Source organism: Podarcis vaucheri, assembly GCF_965113315.1.
Source record: "Podarcis vaucheri genome assembly, chromosome: 16".
Classification (NCBI taxonomy): domain Eukaryota; kingdom Metazoa; phylum Chordata; class Lepidosauria; order Squamata; family Lacertidae; genus Podarcis; species Podarcis vaucheri.
Genome location: NC_138754.1, coordinates 2,147,978 through 2,170,802, shown reverse-complemented (window position 1 = coordinate 2,170,802; position 22,825 = coordinate 2,147,978). Strand labels below are relative to the sequence as shown.

Below are 22,825 nucleotides of genomic sequence, written 5' to 3'. Positions count from 1 at the left end.
TGAACTTGTGACACAAAGCAGAAGCCCTACAACTCTCCCACAGACATAGATCGCCAGGAACTAATCTCATCTGCAGAAAAAAACATGTCCCCCTCTTTATTTTCGACTCTCTTGGGCACAGGAATTTAACCTTAATTATTTACAAGTTTTGTTCAGTCTGCAAGAAAGAAGAGCCTTTTCGCTGGCTAGGTTCAATTCTAATCCTTCTAACCTCCTTTGGGATAGGTTTGTGGGTATGGCACAAGGAGATAGGATCTGCCCATGCGATGCCCACCTGGTGGAAACTCTAGTTCAAATGGTCCTTAAATGTAAAATGTATGATCTCCGACAACAATTTCTAGACCATCTATGTATTCCAAGATGGAAACCAGAGACAGAGGTTATACGCTTCTTATTACTGGGGAGAGTAGCCAAGTTCCTCTATTTGATTTTTTTTGCCACCAAAATATGCCACAGGATCCTGCCCTTGCTGGAGACCCACGGAGATTAAATGGATTGCTCGCCTCTTCTTCCCTTTGGCAAATGACTGTACTGTTGAAATGGCGACGAGATCGCACTGGCCTATTTATTCTGAATGTTTGTAAGTGATGTCAATAAAGGTTTGATGATGATGACCTCTCACACAAATCTAATTACAGAGCTGAATTAATTCAGTCGATTCAATTGCCTCTGCAGAAGGGGGCTGATGGGAGTCCTGATCTAATGATATCATAGAGTCATAGAATCCTAGAGTTGGAAGAGACCACAAGGGCCATCGAGTCCAATCCCCTGCCAAGCAGGAAACACCATCAGAGCACTCTTGACATATGGTTGTCAAACCTCTGCTTAAAGACCTCCAAAGAAGGAGACTCCACCACACTCCTTGGCAGCAAATTCCACTGTTGAACAACTCTTACTGTCAGGAAGTTCTTCCTAATGTTTAATATCTAGAGGTCCAAAGGATTATCTGCCTAGAAACAAAGGAATCTGCCTTCGACTGAGTCCCTTGGTCCATATAGCTTAGTATTGTCTCCAATGACGACCAGTGGCTCCCCTGAGTTTCTGGCAGGGGGCAATTGTCAGCCCAACGCAGAGATGCAATCGGGGGTTGAACTTCTACATGCCAAGCAGACGTTCTGCCACCAAGCCATGACCCTTCCCTGCTAAAGTTGTTGAAATGTTACTTACCCTCGGCTCCTTCTAGAATAGATGACTTAACAGTCCAGCAGGTTGATAACAACTGGGAAAGGAGACCTTATATACTGCTTCCAAGCCTTGCAGTGATGGCACGTTACGTGGAAAAATAATAGTGTCCTAAATGGCAGTGTTTCCTGCAATTTCCCCCCTCTAACTTGTCATTAAAAAGAATCTTCCTTTCAATGCTGTTGGCTGCTGGCAAATTAGGGAACACATTCCTTCGGTCCTGAAGTGGGAAGAAGAAAAAAACAACAACAGTTTATCTCGTCGACTTATTAATCCGCTATTATGTTTACTCAACCTGTCTCACGAAAACTCGACATTCTGGAATTTGTGGAAAGGAGAGCTTTCCCTTCTGTTCTGTGACATTTACCACAAATGTTATAGTGGTCTGGTCCTGAATGTGGGATGTGAGCACGCCTGAGGTATTTTGATGTAGCTCAGTGATTCGCACGCAGAACGTCCTAGATTCAGTCTCTGGCATTGCCAGGTAGGGTTGATAGTGCCTTGTCTGAAACATCTGCCAGTCAGTGTGGGCATCATTGAGCTACATGGACAAAGGACATCTGTCAGGGTTACTTCCAGATCCTAGCTCACAGAGGATCACGCTAGCCAGCGATCGTTAAATAAAAGTCTTTATTGAGTTACAGTCTCCATTCTCGAGCTGCTGCGTGCAACCCTACGTCTTATGCTTAGATCGGCGAAGCTCCGTCTGAGTCTCCGCCCCTTGCGCACCAACTTAATATCCTAGCCCTGCTCCACCTTTTCCGCCTGACAGTTCTCCTCTGGGTCCCTCTGCCCCCCTGGGTCTCTTCCTTCCGGGATTCTTCTGACGCTGACCCCCCTGACTCTCCTGTCTCCTTGCGCCGGGCTTTAGGACCTGGCTCCCTTTCCGGGCTGCCTACTGCGCCACCTTCCTGTGCATTTGAACTTGGCGCGCGCGCCCAACCTTCCACTTTCCGTCTAACCGTCACTTCGCTCCCCGATGAAGGTGTGGCCACTCCTGACTCGTGCCCTCCCTCCTGTTGCGAGCTGCCAGCGCTTGCTCCCTGGCGCTCTTCCTCTTTCCTCCTCTCTGGCGGTGACGTAGGTCCCGATCTCCAACTGCTCCCCTCTGAGTCCCCTCTGGCTCTTTCTTCCTGGGGTGTCCCCCTAGTCTCCCCCCTTGCCCTGGCCACTGGTGCTCCTTTTTGTGAATCTTCTGATTCACTGGAAAGACTCGGAGATCTCGGGTCATCGTCATCACTCATCCTTTCTTCTGCCTCCTCCCCCTCGCTCTCTGTTTCCTCCCTTGCCCTCGCCTCTGCTCCTGAACCCCTGACAACATCTAAGACAGCTTCCTATGTTACAGCCTAGGGATGGGCTGAGCAGCTAATTCTGTTACATTTCAGTCTTGCTGGCATCCCATCATAGATCCATCCTGTTGCATGGAATACCATTTCAGTCCATTGTACACTCTTTACGCAAACACTTTTTATGTTTGGACTTTTCGATTCATTCACCTGTAAAACAAGCATTCTGTAAGCACCATTACACAAAAGCATAGCTGTTTGTGCTGCCTTAAGTCTACAGGATCTATGATGCAGTACAACTATAAGCAATCCGGTAAGACTACAGAACTGATGATGCAGTGCGACTATGAGCTAGACACTCATATGCTGAAAGAATCATTTCAGACCTTTAGCTGAAGGGAGCAATAGATAATACTGAACTAAGGGCAGCATGGAACCAAGAGCTCAAAATTCAGATGAATTCCCTTATGGTGTTTCTTTTTCTTTTAAAAACATTTTTCTATGCTTGTCACACATTGATATCTAATATATTCATAACAATTCATATGCTGATAGAAGAAGTCTTCAAGAAAATTCTCTAGCAATTTAGTGCCCCCCCAATATATAATTTTTTTCCCCTATGCAATTTTACCTAACATACACCTTTTTGGCAAAGCAATTTCCCCTATTATAATGGATTTTGGGTGCAATTTTCACAAGTACGTATATGCATTCATATGCACACTTTGCTGTAGGGTATGTTCTAGTACACTTTACTTGCCTGGAGAATTTTGCTATATTGTTTTGCAAAGAGCAAATTAGGTGGAGGTGCCAATAGATCAGAACTGAATTTCTTCCCCGTCCCCAGCAGGGATTGAACCTGGAACCTTCTGTCACTGAGCTAGAGATCTTCCCTTGCCCCTGATCATGGCCAACTTTAAAATATAGCTGCCATTTTTTTTAATATTCCCCTAAAATGCTCCTTGGGAACAACTTATTTGAGGTATGGAAACTGAGTGCATTCTACTCTTAATTGTGTGGTCTCTGTCCATTGTCTAGCATTTGCATGCCTAATGAATTGCACGTTATTAGCTTTTTAGCTGCACATCTCATGCCCAACTTGCTGTCTTATGCTCTAGGCAGTGAGCCTAACTTCAAAACCTCGTTGCAAAATGTCTGTGCAGACCCTCCAAGTGCCCCTGTTTTCCAGGGACAGTTCCGGGTTTACAGAAGCCATCCCGGTTTATTATTTAACCCTGGAATGTCCCTCTTTTCCTTGGGACGTCCTTGTTTTCATTGGAGAAATGTTGGAGGGTATGCTTTGTAGTCTATCTGTTCCAGCGCATCCCATCGTTCAGCTGACCGGCATGCCACAAAAAGTATCTTTTACCATATGTTGTCTTAATTGTAGTTTCCTTAGAACGTTCTGATTACTAGGTTAATACCCTGCCTTTGGGGACAGGGTGGTTAAAAAAAGAGATATCCCAGGAAATTAAAGTCCTATTTCAACATAGGGAATGAACCTTTCAAGCCTAATTTTCACAAAGAGCAGAAGATGTGGGGAAACCTGTCTGCGGTTTGCACCACTTACAGTGGCAGGCGGTGGTGGGTTATCTAAGGACATTAGAGGAGCCTTGAAGCTGGAGGGCCTTAGTCGTATCGTTCTGTGTCCACAACAGGCTTCTCCAATCTGGTGCCCTCTGGATGCTTGGGGCTGCAACTCCCCTCGGCCCAAGGTTCAGAAAAGGGCAACCAAAATGTTGGAGGCGGAGGAATGGCTCCCCGATGAGGAAAGGTTATTTAGAGGCTATTTAGTTCAGGGAAAATGTGAGTAAGAGAGAGAAGCTGATCTTCCTCTCCCATAATAGTAGAACCCAATGAAACTGAAAGTTGGAAGTGGGAAAGGTAATAATAATAATAATAATAATAATAATAATAATAATAATAATAATAATAATTTATTTATACCCCGCCCATCTGGCTGGGTTTCCCTAGCCACTCTGGGCGGCTTTCAACAGAATCTTAAAATACAATAGTCTATTAAACATAAACATAAACAGGGCTGCCTTCAGATGTTTTCTAAAAGTCAGGTGTTAATTTCCTTGACATCTGGTGGGAGGGCGTTCCACAGGGCAGGCCCCACTTCTGAGAAGGCCCTCTGCCTGGTTTCCTGTAACTTGGCTTCTTGCAGTGAGGGAATCGCCAGAAGGCAAATGTTTAAAATGTTTTTGTTCTTGTTTAGTCGTTTAGTTGTGTCCAACTCCTTGTGACCCCCTGGACCAGAGCACGCCGGGCACTCCTGTCTTCCACTGCCTCCCACAATTTGGTCAAGCTCATGCTGGTAGCTTCGAGAACACTGTCCCACCATCTCATCCTCTGTCGTCCCCTTCTCCTTGTGCCCTTCATCCAGTGGCGTAGCGTGGGGGGTGCCAGGGGTGCCGGCCGCACCGGGCTCAAAATTGGGGGGGGGCGCGTTTGGCCGGCCCTCCTCGAGGAAGCAGGAACCCCACTGTCCTCGGACCTCCTCCGAAGGCTGGCGGTGGGGCGGAGAGACCTTCTCCCCGCGCCAGCCTTCGGAAGGCTGTCCTGAAGACTTGTGGTGGGAGCAGTGGTGTAGTGTGGGGGTGCAGGGGGGCCTGCTGCACCTGGCGCAACATCTGGGGGCGCGCGGAAGAGACTCGAGTGCTAAAATCCACGGGTTGGGGGGCGCAAATTACTTGCCTTGCCCCGGGTGCTGAGAACCCACGCTACGCCACTGCCTTCATCTTTCCCAATATCAGGGTCTTTTCCAGGGAGTCTTCTCTTCTCATGAGGTGGCCAAAGTCTTGGAGTCTCAGCTTCAGGATCTGTCCTTCCAGTGAGCACTCAGGGCTGATTTCCCTAAGAATGGAGAGGTTTGATCTATGTAACGAGAACTATGGATACAACGGAGTTATAAAAAACTTAAATTATTTTTTAAAAAGATGCAGTAGAAAAGTTTTAATAACAGATCCCATGGAGGGGAAGGTGGAAAGTCCAGAGATTTGGGAGAATCATGTGACTTTGGATGCGTTGTGCTTTGATTGTAAACTTAAACATGTCAAACCAAAAATATACGTATAATAAAAAAATATACGTATAATAAAAAAGAACAACAGAAAACTAAGCAAGGAATTGCTTTGTTAGTTCACAGCCTAAGGGGAAAATAATTCTAAGGACTTGGAGAGGAATATATTTATATATAATAAATTTATTTAACACAGAAAGAAAGAAAGAAAGAAAGAAAGAAAGAAAGAAAGAAAGAAAGAAGAAGGAAGATTGGACAAATTCATGGGAGATAAGGCTTCTGGCCACAATGGCTCTGCTCTGTCTCCATAGTCAAAAGCAGCAGTGCTTCAGTTGCTAGGAATCTTAGGAGAGCATGCTTTCTCACTCCCCTCCAAATGACCATCCTTGAATCCCCATTTCTCATTGTCCCCCCTCTGAGCATTTTCTATCAGAAGAAGGGTGATTGCCATCACCATGACACAAATGGGACACAACACACACACCCTCCATCGTCCTCCTGCACTGTCCCTGGAAAACAGGACCCTCGGAGGATATGAGAGAGGAACTACTGGGCTCAGGTCAGTTTTGTGGGTTTCCAAGAGGCATCTGAATGGCCGCAGTGAGAACAAGATGCTGGATTAGACGGGACATTGACTTGATCCAGGTCATTGTTTATGTTCTTAGCCGGAGCAGGTATTATGGGAGTTGCAATCCAAACATCTGGAGGGACCGGGTTGGGGAAGCCTGATGTGGAAAGAGAACGAGAGCATTAGGGAGAGAAGGAAAGACATAATAGGAAATGCTTCAGGACCTTAGATGGAGATAAACCGGAGAATCTGTAATCAGGTCTAAAAGGATGGGGCTGGGTATGGTTATTAAGCCATTACAGCTTTGCTGTCAAACAGCCCTGATATAATTTGAAAGGGTGGAAACAGCCTCTCTCTGAAGGTTTCACCTGCCTAGCTGTGCCTATGTCACCCTTCAGGTGTCCCTTTATTGCCAAAACATCTCTGAGGACCCATGACAACATCTTTCTAGTGGCTCGGTTTCCAGATACAGTACAGAGGAACACTGTTCCATGTTCTTTGTCACACGCTGGGGATAGGGAATCAGAGGCTCCCCAGGCATTGCTAAACTCCAGTTCCCATTAGCTCCACCCAGAAGAATGCTTCTGTAGACCAGTTCCTGGAAATCACAGGAAGGGAGAGTAGGTCTTGTGTTTGAATCCTGCTTGCAGGTTTTACCACAGGCAACTGGCTGGCCAATGTGAGAACTGGACACTGGACTAGGCAGGCCATTAGCCCATAGCTGTCAATGTTCCCCTTTTTTAAAGGGAAATTCCCTTATTCCTAATAGGATTCCTCGCAAGAAAAGGGAAAAGTTGACAGCTATGCATTAGCCCCTTCTTATGTTCTCAGCACCAAAACCCCAGGCAGAAATTCAGCACAGAGTTTCATATATATTTTTCCACATCACTGTGTTTTTTAAAAGTTCTTATGAAAATTAATGAATGTTTTAGTGCATATTTCCCTAATATGCACATTTTGGTCTGCCTAGTATAGCCCCTTCTTCATCTTCTTCTTCAAAATGTATTTTACCCAATATTTATATTATCACACACACATTTATATTTTATGTTTACTAACAGGCACTCTTTGCCCTAGCATATATGCACTTTTATACACATTATTTGGATGGAGAACAACACTGCGAAATCCAGAAACATCCACGTTTCGAAAGGGTGGCTGTGTTTTGACCTCCACTTTGTCACACACAGTGGGAATTAGGTAGTTAAATGAAAACTGAGTCGGTCAGATGGTTTTCCCACCCTGACTAGACACCCTTGTTCAAAGCAGGGTGTGTGACTTAGACATTTTCACATTTTTCAACCTCACTGAAGTTGGACCAAATGCATTTCATCCTTGATGAGCTGTCACAGGAAATAGTTATTGCCTTTCTCAAGAGACAATGGGTCAAATGGGTGAAGACAATGGGTGAAGTCAAGGGGTGAAGTCAAATGGCTGCATTAGCAGCACTCAAGTGACCTGCCTGGGGCACAAGCCTGGACAGCATGTCTGGAGGTCCTGGTCTGCCCAGATGACAAGACCCCTCCCCTTTCAGCCCCACTGATGTGATGGAAAGGAAAGCAGAACAGTATGTTTGACACTAGCAGGAGCTGCCAGAAGAAAAAAATATAAAGCGCTGTCCAAATGATTTAGGGACGCTACTCTGGATTTGTGTAGGGTTTAACTCAGGGCTGGATTTTGGTTTGATGAGGCCCTAAGCTACTGAAGATAATGGGGCCCTTTATAATAATAATAATAATAAAAAAATTTATTTATATCCCGCCCTCCCCAGCCAAAGCCGGGCTCAGGGCGGCTAACAACAATAAAACAGTACAAAGTTTTATATGTCCAGCTGTACTTTGCCAACAACAAACGGTCACTGTTTTTTTTGTGTTGAATATATGCTACATGGTTATTTATGGACCTAATGGCAACTAAAGCCATTTGCACATAACAAAACATGTATTTTATCAAAGTACTGTAATTGTTGAAAAGTCCATGCAGAATGCAAAGTCCATGCAGTATGTAGGCACCCTATATATAGAAAGGAGCAAACCAGTGATATTTTAGGGAGCAGGCTAGCAGGCAGGGCCCAGGACTTACATCATAGGAGCCTAGACAACACAAAACACGGTTGCTGTATGAAGGTTTTATTTTATTTGTTTTTTAATCTTATATTTTGGAAATGTACATCCAGTTTTTTCCCCCTTTAATTTTTTTTTGGGGGGGCCAAGAGAGTGGGGCCCTAAGCTATAGCTTGTTTAGCTTATACATAAAACTGGCGCTGGGTTTACTACACACAAACACCAATTTTTTAATTAAGTTTTCCGTTTTCCATTTTAAAATACTCATTTTACATGCTTAAGATATCAACGACTTCCCTTCTTCTCTTTCCATGGTTCATTTTGCAAGTCATGAATCCCTGCCTATACCATTCAGTATTCCACTAAAACTTATTTACACTGTTGAATTTATCTTAATGCTGCCCACGTTTTCAGCTGTACACAATTATTTCCCATATATTCAATAAACATTTTCCGATCTTCTCTAAATGTATGTTTTTCTTGTTCTCTTATTCTTAAGTTGCCATTCTTCTTTGGTTAGGAATTTTGCTCATTTTCCATTTTGGGGCTAACAAAACACAGGTCACAGTAGCAACATACATAAACAACCTGTTTTGACCCCTGGGAATTTCAGTCTGAATTATCCTCAACAGAAAGGACTCTGGCTTTTTGGGGAAAGTACTTTTAAACACCCCCCCCCAATTCATTATGGATCATTTCCCAATACAGTCATACCTCGGGTTGCGAACGTGATCTGTGTGGGAGGCATGCGCCAGCGCATGCGTGTGATGCGATTTTTCCACTTATGCGCATGTGCGTGATGTCATTTTGTGTTTCTGTGCAAGCGCCCAAACCTGGAAGTAACCCATTCTGGTACTTGCGGATTCGGCACGGTCTGCAACCCGAAAACGTGCAACCCACACCGTTCGTAACCCGAGGTATGACTGTACATTTGTAACCCTTCCTCAAGTCCACCACATATGTATAAGGTTTAGTCCTAAGTTTTTTCTTCTCCTGAAGATATCCTGCAAGGCAGCAGAGGTTGAGGCTCAAACAGTGACAGAAAACAGAAGGTTGGGAAGGGTTCGGGTTAGGCAGGAACGTCCTGTTGGGACACAGGCAGAAAAGCCTTGAGGCAGATGTTGCCCTAGGCAGTTCAGAAACTCATTATCTGTTGAGATAGAAATGCTTTGCCTTTGAATGTTTATACAGGTTCTAAATAACACAGAGGGTGCGTGAGCCACACCACGGGGCTGTCAAATTAAACAGGAGCCATGGATGCTGATCCCCAAATATCAATAAAACAAACTGACGGAGAGGACTGGTATCTTGGTTTTCCTATTAATATTTATACAGGATGCATTTGTGGCTTCCTCAAGCCCTGTCTGTCAGTAGGCACATTCCAGGGAGGTTTCCTCTGCTGGTCATGTTGTTGTTGCTACGAAACACAACCATTGCCATCATTGATGCTTTTGAATTCTGGTGCTGGAGGAGAATCTTGAGAGTCCCATGGACTGCAAGATCAAACCTCTCCATTCTGAAGGAAATCAGCCCTGAGTGCTCACTGGAAGGACAGATCCTGAAGCTGAGGCTCCAAGACTTTGGCCACCTCAGGAGAAGAGAAGACTCCCTGGAAAAGACCCTGATGTTGGGAAAGATGGAGGGCACAAGGAGAAGGGGGCGACAAGAGGACGAGATGGTTGGACAGTGTTCTCGAAGCTACCAGCATGAGTTTGACCAAACTGTGGGAGGCAGTGGAAGACAGGAGTGTCTAGCATGCTCTGGTCCAGGGGGTCACGAAGAGGCAGACACAACTAATCAACAACAAATCTAGCTGGTGGCATTTGGTTAGGATTCAAGAACACCAGAAGTTGCGTTATACTGATTCACATCAGCTCAGTATTGTCCACATTGTACAGAAGCGGCTTTCGAGGGTTCCAGCAAGGAGTCTTTCCCCTGTTTTACCTGAGTTTGCTGAGAGTTGAACTTGGGACATTCTTTATGCTCTCAGCTATGATTCTTTATGCTCACAGCTATGGTACTTCCCAGAAGAAGGCCACCTATGAGGTCAGTGGAAGCCCCAGGAGCAGCACCCTGGCTGGTGCCTCATCCATCCCACCTCTGACACCTCTGATGGCATGGGCAGCAGTGCCAGCTTCTGGCAAGATCTCACCAAATCTTGCAAGATCTTGTGGAGTGCACACGGTCTCATGGGATTTTGGCAAGATCTCACAAGATCTCACCAGAACCTGCCCTTTGTCACTGCCACTACTGCCACATGGCCCAGGTAAGGGATGTGGTGGCCCTGTGGTCACGCAGTGGCCTAGCAGCACATTCTCGTTTCAAATCAGCTGGTACTTCCCTTGAAAATAAAGCAAGATTCTAGTCCTCATAGTTCTGCACAAAGGGCTGGTTAAATAGGGACATAGGAGGTGGCCTTGAGTCAGACCATCGGTATCTCTCATGGGTATCTCTCAGCCTTAGTTGAAGATGCTGGAGATTATATCTGGGACATTTCAGTTGCACAAAACAATGTTTGTGTTAATATCCCGTATGGGGGAGAAGGAAAGTAGAGACCATCTGCACTATACATTTAAAGCAGTATCAATCCACTTTGAACAGTCATGGCCTCCTTCATGGTTCTCCTTCCTGGGAACTCTGCTATGTTAAAGGTGCTGAGATTTGTTAGGAGACCCCACTATTCCAGAGTGGTTTAACAGTCAGTCCCTCTTTCCAGGGAATTCTGGGAGCTGTAGCTCTGTCCGGGGAATAAGGGGCGGTCTCTTAACAGCTCTCAGTACCCTCAACAAGCTACAGTTCCCAGGATTCTCTGGGGGGGAAGCCATGGCTGTTGCGTGATACTGCTTTAAACATATTCTTCTTCTTTGGCAATCCCTCATAAACGAGTAAGATTGACTTCCATGATCATGGTTTGAGAAGTGAGTCCATAAGTGACTGTGGAGGCCAATTCTGGATCCACACGTCCTTCCACAGTGGAGACATATAGTGGAGTTGAGGCCTACATAACCAAGTCAGTAGTACAATCCCTACATTTTCCTTGCTGGGGAAAAAAAAATCCATCACTCTGCAGGTGATACCAGGAAGCAGATGATTGATGTTTGTGTGCTCCTAATTAAAGTGAGATGGAGCTGTGGATAATTGACATTACAACATGATAAAATGTTTCCTAATATAAAATGAGCAGTAAGCGCCTTCAGGGCACCGTCAGCGTCTCTGGGGAGCAAAGCTCATTCCAGTCCCAATAAGTGACATCACTGTGGTTTAAGGACATAATTAAATAGAATGGTAGATATGCCAGGTCAAGCCTCTTGTTGCAGTATATCTTAGGAATGAAACACTCCCAAAGTATTCCTATAAAAATACTCCTTAATACTTCCTTAAGTGCACCTGAATGCTCCTGAGGTACTCCTTAAAAATATCACAGATAGTCCTGAGGTATTCTTTGAAAGTCACTCTGAAATACTCCTCAGATACTCCTTTAAAGTACTCCGTAATGCTACTAAGGAATTCTTTTTAAAAAATACTCCTTAATACTACCATGGAACTCTTTAAAAATACTCCTTAATTCTCCCAAGGAATTCTTTTAAAAATACTCTTTAATACTTCTGAGATGCTATTTAAAATACTCCCAAATACTCCTTAAAATAAAAATAAATGTTAGCTTTGGTATCATGCTCCAGAAATACTCAATCAGAGTGCAGACAACTACTCCCCATTTGTGCAGGGATTGCATTCTGACACACCATGCACATTGTGGTAGGGGGAAGTGTAAGCCCATTCTGCCCCACCTCACCCCCATTCCACCCCCTCCCAGGGCCAAAAACGGTGTGCACATTGGCGATCATGCGCATGCCGAACGCTGTATTTGATTTCAGATTTATTTTACACCAATATTCTTTATATTTGTTACTCACTTCATGCAAAAGATAAAGTGACTTAATGAGACAAAATACAGACAGATAACATCAGTTAACAGCCACACACACACACACACACACACACACACACACACACACACAATGTGCTATGCAAAATTCTTCAATGTGCTGTTTCAGTAACACAATCGGGAGAAATCTTACTTCACCCTACAAACAAATGAGCATTATAATAAAGACTGACTTAAATTTTGCCATGTGCTGAAATGACAGGGCTGGGAGAGTTGTTCCTGTGCTTGAAGGCTTCCTACAGGCACCTGGTGGACCACTGGGAGAACAAGATGCTGGACTAGATTTGGTTTGATCCAGGAGGTCTCTTCTCAGGGCCTGTCCAGTTCTGGACACCACAATTCAAGAAGGACACTGACAAACTGGAACGTGTCCAGAGGAGGGCAACCAAAATGGTCAAAGGCCTGGAAATGATGCCTTATGAGGAACGGCTAAGGGAGCTGGGCATGTTTAGCCTGGAGAAGAGGAGGTTCAGGGGTGATATGATAGCCATGTTCAAATATATAAAAGGATGTCACATAGAGGAGGGAGAAAGGTTGTTTTCTGCTGCTCCAGAGAAGCGGACACGGAGCAGTGTATCCAAACTACAAGAAAGAAGATTCCACCTAAACATTAGGAAGAACTTCCTGACAGTAAGAGCTGTTTGACAGTGGAATTTGCTGCCAAGGAGTGTGGTGGAGTCTCCTACTTTGGAGGTCTTTAAGCAGAGGCTTGACAACCATATGTCAGGAGTGCTCTGATGGTGTTTCCTGCTTGGCAGAGGGTTGGACTCGATGGCCCTTGTGGTCTCTTCCAACTCTAGGATTCTATGATTCTATGATTCTAGGGCCGTCTTACGCATAGGCGCTAGGGGTGTGGGGCACCTGGGTGCTGGGCTCTCAGGGGTGCTTGGCCGAAAGTCTGGGGCCTGAGAGTTCAGTCCAGGGAAGACCCCACCCACTGGTTGGATCAACGCGGAGGGCTCTTCCGCTGCGAGAGGCTGTGCGCCGTGAGTTTGGGGGCAACCGAGCCAGCGAGATGCTGAGGTGGCTGGCCGGCTCCACCCTCCTGCGCGCCTGGGACTGGGCAACCTGGGGTGGTGGCGGAGCCGGATAGATCTTTGCACCCCAGCGCTTCATATGCTTAAGACAACCCTGCCTCTTCTTATGTTCTTACCAAAGATTTCGGTCAATGAAAATGTCTTAACCTGGTGCCTAAGAGCTAACAATGACGGCACCATGCATACTTCCCTGAGAAGAGTAGGGCACAAAAGGGGGCCACCACTGAGAAGTCCAGTTCCATGCCTCCCTTGTGGAGAAGGGCCTCAGGTGATGAGCACCATATTCAGATTGGTTGATGTGTCGAGGGTCTGTCCTTGAGGTGTCAGGGTCACATAAGGCCTTCTGGGTCAAACCCAGCACTTTGAATTGAGTCTGGAAACTAATTGAACTCCACATCACACCCTCCCACTGTATTTTTTTATTTTATTAATTAGTACATCTAATTGCAAACAATAAAAAGAGAGACAGAGAAACCAATACATTAGATATGGTACAGGGTCGTGTCCTTGCGATGATTGCTTATCTTCCATTGACATTGCCTTAGCTAGCATTGTTATACATGAATATATGCAGCATTTTAAAGATTCTGATTACTACTTGTACATTAATACATGCAGTTGCAACATAGGGGGAAGAGATGCATGGTGGGATGTTTCCCAGGTCTTTCTCGCTCCAAAAATTAATGAGCAGTGAGAATCCCTCTATAGCAGGGGTCACCAATGCTTTAGCCCCATGGGTATATTGGGATTTTTGAGGTGGTCACTTCTCTTCCCAGCCCTCAGATCAGCCCAGCTCTGAGAGTCAGAGAACAAGGGAAATGTTGATCATTTTAGACTCACAGCTCTCCATGGAAGTGCAGGTCAATTCTGTGTCCAGGGCAGCTGTCTACCAGCTCCATCTGGTATGCAGGCTGAGACCCTACCTGCCCATGGACTGTCTCACCAGAGTGGTGCATGCTCTGGTTATCTCCCGCTTGGACTACTGCAATGTGCTCTATGTGCCATTTACCTTCCCGCCGGAGCGGTACCTATTTATCTACTTGCACTTTGATGTGCTTTCGAACTGCTAGGTTGGCAGGAGCAGGGACTGGGAAACGGGAGCTCACCCCGTCGCGGGGATTCGAACCGCCAACCTTCTGATCGGCAAGCCCTAGGCTCTGTGGTTTAACCCACAGTGCCACCCGCATCCCACTTAGAGCAGTAACCATCTAAAAATAGTGCACAGATTAAACAGGGCAGCTAAAGTGATAAATCAGCAAGCGCCAGTGCAGATTGGAACAGATGAGGCTTTCCAAGGAGTAATCATGCAAAGTAAATTAAGGCAAGATGAATACGAATTATATTCTGCTGTGAATACAGAATGACTGAACCAAGCATTTTAAAACCTCAGTGAATTAACTAGGTTTATGGAACACACACACACACACATTTCATTTTAAAAAAGAGAGTCTTAATTATATCCTGACTAACTGCGAAAACTCTTTTTAATTAGCACTTTAAATGCCTAGTTGGATATATCTGATTTGAGCAAATTTGTACTGCATATACTTGGCACATGTGAGTGTTGAGTGAAAGTTCAAAAACAAAAACCTTGCCAGAAATACATAATGTTATTGCTGTTCTTCCATTTCTCCTTTGTCTTTTCTCCCACGGAACTCAAAGTGGTGCACATGGTTATCCCTATTTTAACCTTACAGCAACCCTGCAAGGTACATTAGACTGAGAGTCAGTGCCTGAGCCAAGGCCATGCCAGTGAGGTTCATAGCTGGGTGGGGTTTGGAGCCCTGGCTTCCCAGGCTCTGGTCCAACGCACTAACTGCTACATTGTTGATCTGTTTATTTGAGTTATATACCAGCCTTCATCAAAAGATCTCCTGTATACCTGAAGGAGCTTCTCCACCCCCATCATTCAGCTCGGACACTGAGGTCCAACTCCAAGGGCCTTCTGGTGGTTCCCTCCCTAAGAGAAGTGAGGTTACAGGAAACCAGGCAGAGGGCCTTCTCGGTGGTGGCGTCTGCCCTGTGGAACGCCCTCCCACCAGATGTCAAGGGGATAAAGAACTATCTGACTTTTAGAAGACATCTGAAGGCAGCCCTGTTTAGGGAAGCTTTTTAAGGTTTAATGTTTTATTATGTTTTTATGTGTGCTAGAAGCCTCCCAGAGTGGCTGGGGCAACCCAGTCAGATGGGTGGGGTACAAAATGATATATAGCGGTACCTCGGGTTACATACGCTTCAGGTTACAGACACTTCAGGTTACAGACTCTGCTAACCCAGAAATAGTACCTCGGGTTAAGAACTTTGCTTCAGGATAAGAACAGAAATCGTGCGGCGGCAGCGGGAGGCCCCATTAGCTAAAGTGGTACCTCAGGTTAAGAACAGTTTCAGGTTAAGAACAGACCTCTGGAATGAATTTAAGTTCTTAACCCAAGATACCACTGTGCTATTGCTATTGCTACTGCTACTGCTACTGCTACTGCTACTGCTATTCTGTTCTGGGAGGAACGGATCAGTTTATCCCCAGCCCTTGTCACGTTTGCAAGTGTTCATTCATAAATCCATATGGCTCATTTGACCTTTAAGCACCTTTCTCCCTTGCAATGTTTGCTGTATGCGGAACCGGTTACCCTCCAAACGTTGTTGGACTTCAACTCTCACCAGCCCTGGCATGGGCAATGGGCAAGGGGGATGGGAGCTGGAGTCTAGCACCATCCACAGAGCCACTGGGTTCCCCATCCCTGTCCTGGTGGTGTAGTGGTTAAGAACAGTGGACTCATAATCTGGTGAACTGGGTTCGCGTCTCCGCTCCTCCACATGCAGCTGCTGGGTGACCTTGGGCAAGTCACACTTCTCTGAAGTCTCTCAGCCTCGCTCACCTCACAGAGTGTTTGTTGTGGGGGAGGAAGGGAAAGGAGATTGTTAGCTGCTTTGAGACTCCTTAGGGTAGTGATAAAGGGGGGGGGTATCTTCTTCTTCTTCTTCTTCTTCTTCTTCTTCTTCTTCTTCTTCTTCTCCTTCTTCTTCTTCTTCTTCTTCTTCCTGGACACATGTCCCAACCAATCAGGGATCACATATTAAAGGCACTTCCAGAGGTGTAAATCAGAAATGGGAAGCCCATGGTGTTGCATCCCATCATGCTATCGGTGGCATCTTGGAGGAGGCCCACTCAGGAGCTGGGTGGGGAGAGTCTGAGGGCATCTTAATCCATGACTTTTGGGCCAGGTGGACAAAGGAGTGGATCTGATATAAAGCAGCTTCTCATGCTCCTATGTGTGTGAGCTTTTGGCTGTCCACTGTGGGAAACAGGATACTGGGCTAGATGGAGCTGCTTCAGCCCTGGAGGTATCCTGTCATTGTCTTCAGATCCAGAGGTTGCTCATCAAATTCCAGTTTCCTAATGAATGACTGAAATGTCTCATCTTCTTTGAGGGCTTTTTGCTTGTTATCACCACCGAGGATGGAATGTGCACCCCATTATCAGCTAACTACCGAGGAATTTAGTATCCTCCCAACTCCCCATCACTGCACATTAGATAAAATCACATAATTGGCTCAATTTGGGAAGCACACCAAAAATGTTGCATTTCCAAGATGCTTTCTGGGTGAACTCAGAAGTTAATTGTGTTTTGCACTTGTGACAGCATCACAAGAGTGATGGGGTGATAGCTAGAAAGCTCTTGGCCATGCATTAGTCAGGCCTACCATCATAATTTTTGCGAGCATCCTTCTCTTCTTCCTCTGTGTTTCAGAGTTTCAGTGAAAAGCACTTATACTTTAAAATGGGCAGTAGGAATGTAGTTATTAGAGTGTTGGACTTGTACCAGGGAGACCAGAGTTTACAGTCCCACAGTTGCGAAGCTCACTGGGTGTGGGGATTAAATGAGGAGGAGAAGAATCATGTATTCCACATTGAGCTCCTTGGAAGAAAAGTTAGGAAAATATGCAAGCCATCCATTCACCCATCAATTAATCAAATAAAACCAGGTGTAGGCAGAGATGGAGGAGAACATTAGCAGAGCCATCATGGATCATACTCAAGGCCCACCCTGTCCAGAATTCTTCTTCCCAAAGTGCCCCATGAGGTGCCTTCAAGAAGCCTTCAAGGAGAGCATGAAAGGAATATCTCTTTCCATGCTGCCCCCCACATTTTTTGAGCACATATGACAGTTGTGACTTGTGTTTTCTTTTTAAATGAGAGAAGTGGGCACACACTGGGAGGAACAAATCACTTTATCCCCAGCCCTAGAGACTTTTGCAAGTGTTCATTCATCAATCCATCCCATCCCATTTATGGAATAATCTCTGAGATAGATGCACCAGCCCTGAGAGCCAGGTTCTACTTCCACTGTCAGAAGCCACATGCATCTGAATACCAGTTGCTGAAAACCTCTGTAGGGGAGTGTTGCTGCTGTGTTCAGGCCTTCCTCATGGGCTTCCCATTGGGACATCTGATTGGCCACTGGGAGAAGAGGATGCAGGACCAGATGGTTCTTGGGCCAGACCCAGCTGCAGTGATGAAGGGCTCTTGCAGTGATGGCTGCCAAAGTTCATGGAGGATAACCCCGATGTTCTCCTGCCACGGATGGAGGCAGGATACTCTTGAATGCTAGTTATGGGGCATCACAAATGGGGAGAGTTGTTGTGCTCAGGTCTTGCTTCTGGGATTCCAATTGGGGCTTATTTTGGTTGGCCACTGTGAGTAGATAATGCTAGACCCGATGGACCTTTGGTCTGATCCATCAGGGGGCTTCTTATGTCCATATGGGTGTCAAGGAGAGAGGGGTTCTTGCCTCCATGCTCTGCCTGTGGGCTTTCTGAAGAATCTGATTGTTCATTGTGAGAACAGTATGCTGGATTAGATGTGACCCAGCAGAGTTCTTCTTATGTTCTGTCCCTTCAAAAAGCTATAATTCCCACAGTGGTTAAACAACCAATCCCTCTTCACAGGGAGCTATGGGAATTGTAGTTTTCTGTGGGAAATAAGGGTCTCCTAACAACTCTCAACACCCTTAACTACTTCTTCTTCTTTGGCGATCACTCGTAACTGAATAAGGTTGCCTTCCATGAACATGGTTTTAACAGTGAGTCCGTAAGTGACTGTGGAGGCCAATTCTGGATCCACACGTCCTTCCACAGTGGGGACATAGATTTCCGGGCGGGAGTTGATCATGGTGAGGGTTTGCCAAGCATGCCTTCCTCTTAGCACATTTCTCCCTTTCGTCCTGAGTTTGAGTGTCCTCAAAGTCCACGACACCTTTGGTAAAGGCTGGAGCACTCGCAGGCCAGTGTTTTCCAATTGTCAGTGCTTATACTACATTTTTAAAGATTTGCCTTGAGAGCATCTTTAAGCAGCTTTTGTTGTCCACCGGCATTTCGCTTTCCATTTTTAAGTTCAGAATAGAGTAGTTGCTTTGGAAGACGATCATCAGGCATCTGCACAACATGAGCAGTCCAACAAAGCTGATATTGAAGAATCATTGCTTCAACACTGGTGATCTTTGCTTCTTCCAGTACACTGGCTTTAGTTCGCCTGTCTTCCCAAGTGATGTGTAATTTTTTCGGAAACACCATTAATGGAATCTTTTGAGGAGTTGGAGATGGTGTTTATAAGTGGTCCATGTTTCACAAGCATCCCAGAATTCTTTGGGAGGAAGCCATTGCTGTTTCAAGTGCCACCCTAGTGGTTTCAAAGTATGCTGTGACTGAAGACTGTCTTTAGATTGGATTCTTCTTATACGACTTAGGTCCCTGCTATTTGGTAGGCCACATCCCCTCATACAAACCTTCCTGGGCTTTGAGATCTTCAGGGGAGGCCCTTCTCTCAGTCCCACCACGCTCACAGACCCACTTGGTGAGGACGCAGAAGAAGGCCTTCTCAGTGGCTGCTCCCAGAGTTTGTAACTCTCTCCCTAGAGAAGCCAGATTGGTTCCTTCCTTGTTGTCCTTCCACTGGCAGGAGAAGACTGATTTATTCCAACAAACTTTTGGGAACAAGTTTCTTTTTATTAAAGGGCTTCTAATAGTACCGTGCTGCTTTTGTTATCTGTGTTTTAATGAATGTGGTTTTTTTAAATAAGGCTCTATTAGAGTTTAATTACTTTTTATCAACCATCTTTTGTACGTCTTCGTTATCTTATCTGTGCTGTTTCATTTTGTGTAAGCCATTTTGAGTCCCAATTTGGGGAAAAGGCAGGACCACCACCATCATCATCATCTTCCTCCTCCTAGCATGTTTCCCTCAACTCAGCCCATCTGTATTTCCATTGCCCCATAACATTCCATGGAATTCCACCCTCTTCTCACAAAAAAGGAAGCTTGTCGTCATGTGGTAGCCCTTAAGATTGGGAGGTTTCCCTGAGTAAATAGCAACCCAAACAAGCAATTTGGAGTTGTGTGGGAGGAACGCATGCTTCACCCCCTCGGGGTGCATCATTTCCGGAACCCAGTTGAACGAAACCATATAAAACCAGCTTCCTCGCTGTTACTCCTGAACTGACTCTCTTTGGCTTTTCGTTGGCGATCCATTTAGGTGAGTCTCTCGGCACACGATGTTGATTTGTATCCCCTGCTCCCATGGTTTATGGACTGCGTGAGGTGGCTTGGAGGAAGCGTTTGTGCTGTTGTGCTTGTGTTCCGCTTGCTTGTGGGCTTGCAGGCAGACTGCTGTGAGAACGGAGTGCTAGATTCTTGGGCCTGATTCAGCGGCAGGAGTAGTCTGATGTTCGTATGGAACCTCCAGGTCCAGAGGCAGTCTACCTAGATTTCTGGGTTCTTAGGGGCATTTGGCTGCTGTGAGAACAGGAGGTTGGGCTAGATCCTTCAGCCTGATCCAGCAGGGCTTCTCTGATGGTCTTATGTACACTGAGGAAGGGCTCTTGCCTTCATGTCCTGCCTGTGGCCTTCCTGGAGGAATCTGATTGGCTGCTGGAAGGAGAACAGGATTCTGGATGAGATGAGCCTTTGGTCAGGTGCAGCAGGGAAACTTCTTGTGTCCTTTGAAGGAGCCATAGCTGAATAGCAGGGCACAATCCTTTGCATTGCTCTCAGGTTCAACCCCTGACCTCTCCAGGCAGGCTTCTCTCTGAAACTCTGGAGAGCCAATCGGGATGGACAAGAGTGAACTAGATGGACCAATGGGGAAACCCAGTATATAATATGGTTAACAGACATCCCTGTTTCCTGGGGACAGTCCCTGGACTTACAAATCTGCCCCTGGACAAAATCCGTCCCCGGATTTCATTTAATGTCCCCGGATTTATATTTTAAGCGTTGTACATTTATTAGTAGGGAATGAATGTGCTTGATTGGTTCAACAGCACAAGGCACATCATATGGGGACTTCCGGTGAGGCAAAATGGCGGGCGCCATGGCAGTGAGCAGCTCCTGGAGCCACCCAGAGCCAATTGCGCTACCAGCCTGGCTCTGGGCTGCTGAGACTGCCACTGCCGCTGCCGAGGGGGAACCGGGGATGACTGGCATGTCAACTGGGGGAACCGCTGCCCCCCCTGAAACCCAAATTGAGCCAGGAGTGAGATCACCCAGCCACCTGGCCAACTGCCCACAGAAGAGAAGATATTACTTCTTTTTTAAAAAAAACAAAAACTTTTTAATAGTTTTTTTCTCTCTTTTCAAAAAAAAAAAAAGTGTCCCCAGATTCTTTGAAAAAAATCTGGTAACCTTAATATATAAGGAATCTTTTAATGTTCCCATTTAAATCAGTCCTTTATTCAGAACCATGAGGACTGGGATCTTATTCTAGGCGTAGAGCATCTGGCTTTGGGTCCCACATTCAATCTGAATTCTGAAATCTGTTTCCTGCTTGGCAGGGGGTTGGACTCGATGGCCCTTGGGGTCTCTTCCAACTCTATGATTCTATGATTCTATGAAGCATCTCCAGGTAGGGCTGTGAACGACTGCTTGTCTGAAACCCCAGGACGCTGCTGTCATTCAGTGTAGGGAAGACTGATGTTGGTGAGCTGGTGCAAGCAGTTTCTTATGGGTGGGTTCTGAGTGACCTTTCTCCAAAATTGCTCAACTATAAGTCTCTCCTTATCTAATCATTTTATTTTTCTTGTCATTTATCGACAACATGACACATATGACTTATTAACTCAAAGCAGCGGAAATAGTAATTCTGTTAAGTCTGCAATGAGATAGGTAGACAGTCAGTCAGAGACAGACAGATAGTTTGATCATCCTTTTGGGTGGAAATTGGGATATACCTCTAATCATGGGTGTGGTTTGGATTAGAGAACCACACTGAGGTTTTTTTCTAAAAAATTAGGTGGGATGCAAGTTTCTAAAGTAAAATACAGTGGTACCTCTGGTTAAGTACTTAATCCGTTTCGGAGGTCTGTACTTAACCTGAAACTGTTCTTAACCTGAAGCACCACTTTAACTAGTGGGGCCTCCTGCTGCCGCCGGAGCACGATTTCTGTTCTTATCCTGAAGCAAAGTTCTTAACCTGAAGCACTATTTCTGGGTTAGCGGAGTCTGTAACCTGAAGTGTATGTAACCTGAAGCGTATGTAACCTGAGGTGCCACTGTAATGTGATATATAAACTCCTGAGAAGAAAGGGAGCTTTGGATCCTTTAAATATGTCCATATTTGAGTCTTGGTGGACCTTGGGAGATAGAAATAGATTTTATTGAAGTAAGCAAAGGAGAAAAGGACCTGAAATGTATCTTAGTTCTTCACTGATGAGTGTCTTCTGTCATAGCCGAAGGTAACAGGAACATGTAAAGACCAGGGGCACCAGCTCTTGGGGACTAAGTCCTTTAGGGGCTCCAAATATTTTGGGGGTTGAGGGCCAGGTCCCCCCAATGTCCAAAAAACAGAGGGGTGAAGCCTGGAGTATGAATCTGTTCTCTCTTGCTTTTCTCGCCACAGACTTTCCTGAGGACCCATCGAAGATGGCTTGCCCATTCCAGCAGTGCAAGCAGCCCTGCCTCCCGCCCCCAATCTGTGGACAAAAGGGCTCTGTGAAATGTGGAGACGTCTGCCCGTGTTCAGCGTCCTGTGGCCCGAGCATCGTCCAGCAGTCCCCTGGCCAGTCCGTGACCGTCTGCTCCCCACCATGCTCAGGTCCATGCGCTAAAATTGGCGGAGACCCCTGTGCTCCTGTCTGCGCTCCTCCATGCTCTCCCAAGTGTGGCGACGTATGTGCCCCCAAATGTGTGGATCCGTGTGGACCCTCTGTCTGTGCTCCACCATGTGCACAGGTGGTGGCTCCGTGCGCCGCAAAGTGCCCCGATCCATGTCAATCAGTCTGCGCACCGCCACAGTGCATCCCAGTCGCCGTCGGCTCATGCTCTTCAAAGTGTGTCCCGGTGGATCCATGCGCTAAGCAAGGCCCTTGTTGATGATGCTGAGGCTGCCATTGGAAGACCCCCAGAACCTGGGAACAGAATTCCAGAGTTGTGTGTGGCATCAATCAGGCTTTGCCGCCTGGCCTTTCAAATTGCACCTCATATCTTGTCTCTTGGAAGAGGGAACCCAAAAGCTTTGTCCTTTGCCGTATTTAATATTTGCACCTTTTTCTTGGGATGTCTAAGTCACCGGCTGTTCCTCCCACTTGGGCTATTGCATGCACTCAAGGGGGATGTTTATGTACAGTGCAATTATACACAATGTTCCCTTCCTAGAATTTCAAAACCTGGAGCGTTGCCTCACAATAAATAAAAAGCTATACTCTGTAGCAAAACCTAGATCTCCAAA

General features: G+C 45.9%; 2 long non-coding RNA genes across 2 annotated transcripts in view; one reads left to right on the top strand and one right to left on the bottom strand.

Annotated features, from left to right (window-relative positions):
- Positions 1-1,707, bottom strand: part of LOC309520735 — a 12,754-nt gene extending 11,047 nt beyond the window's left edge. Inside the window, exon 1 of the long non-coding RNA XR_014214355.1 lies at positions 1,168-1,707. This is a non-coding gene — a long non-coding RNA (uncharacterized lncRNA). The remainder of the gene's footprint in view (positions 1-1,167) is intronic.
- Positions 1,708-19,388: 17,681 nt separating this feature from the next.
- LOC309520742 lies at positions 19,389-22,825 on the top strand. The gene is made up of 2 exons (XR_014214363.1): positions 19,389-19,636; positions 21,998-22,825. It is a non-coding gene; the product is annotated as an uncharacterized lncRNA (long non-coding RNA).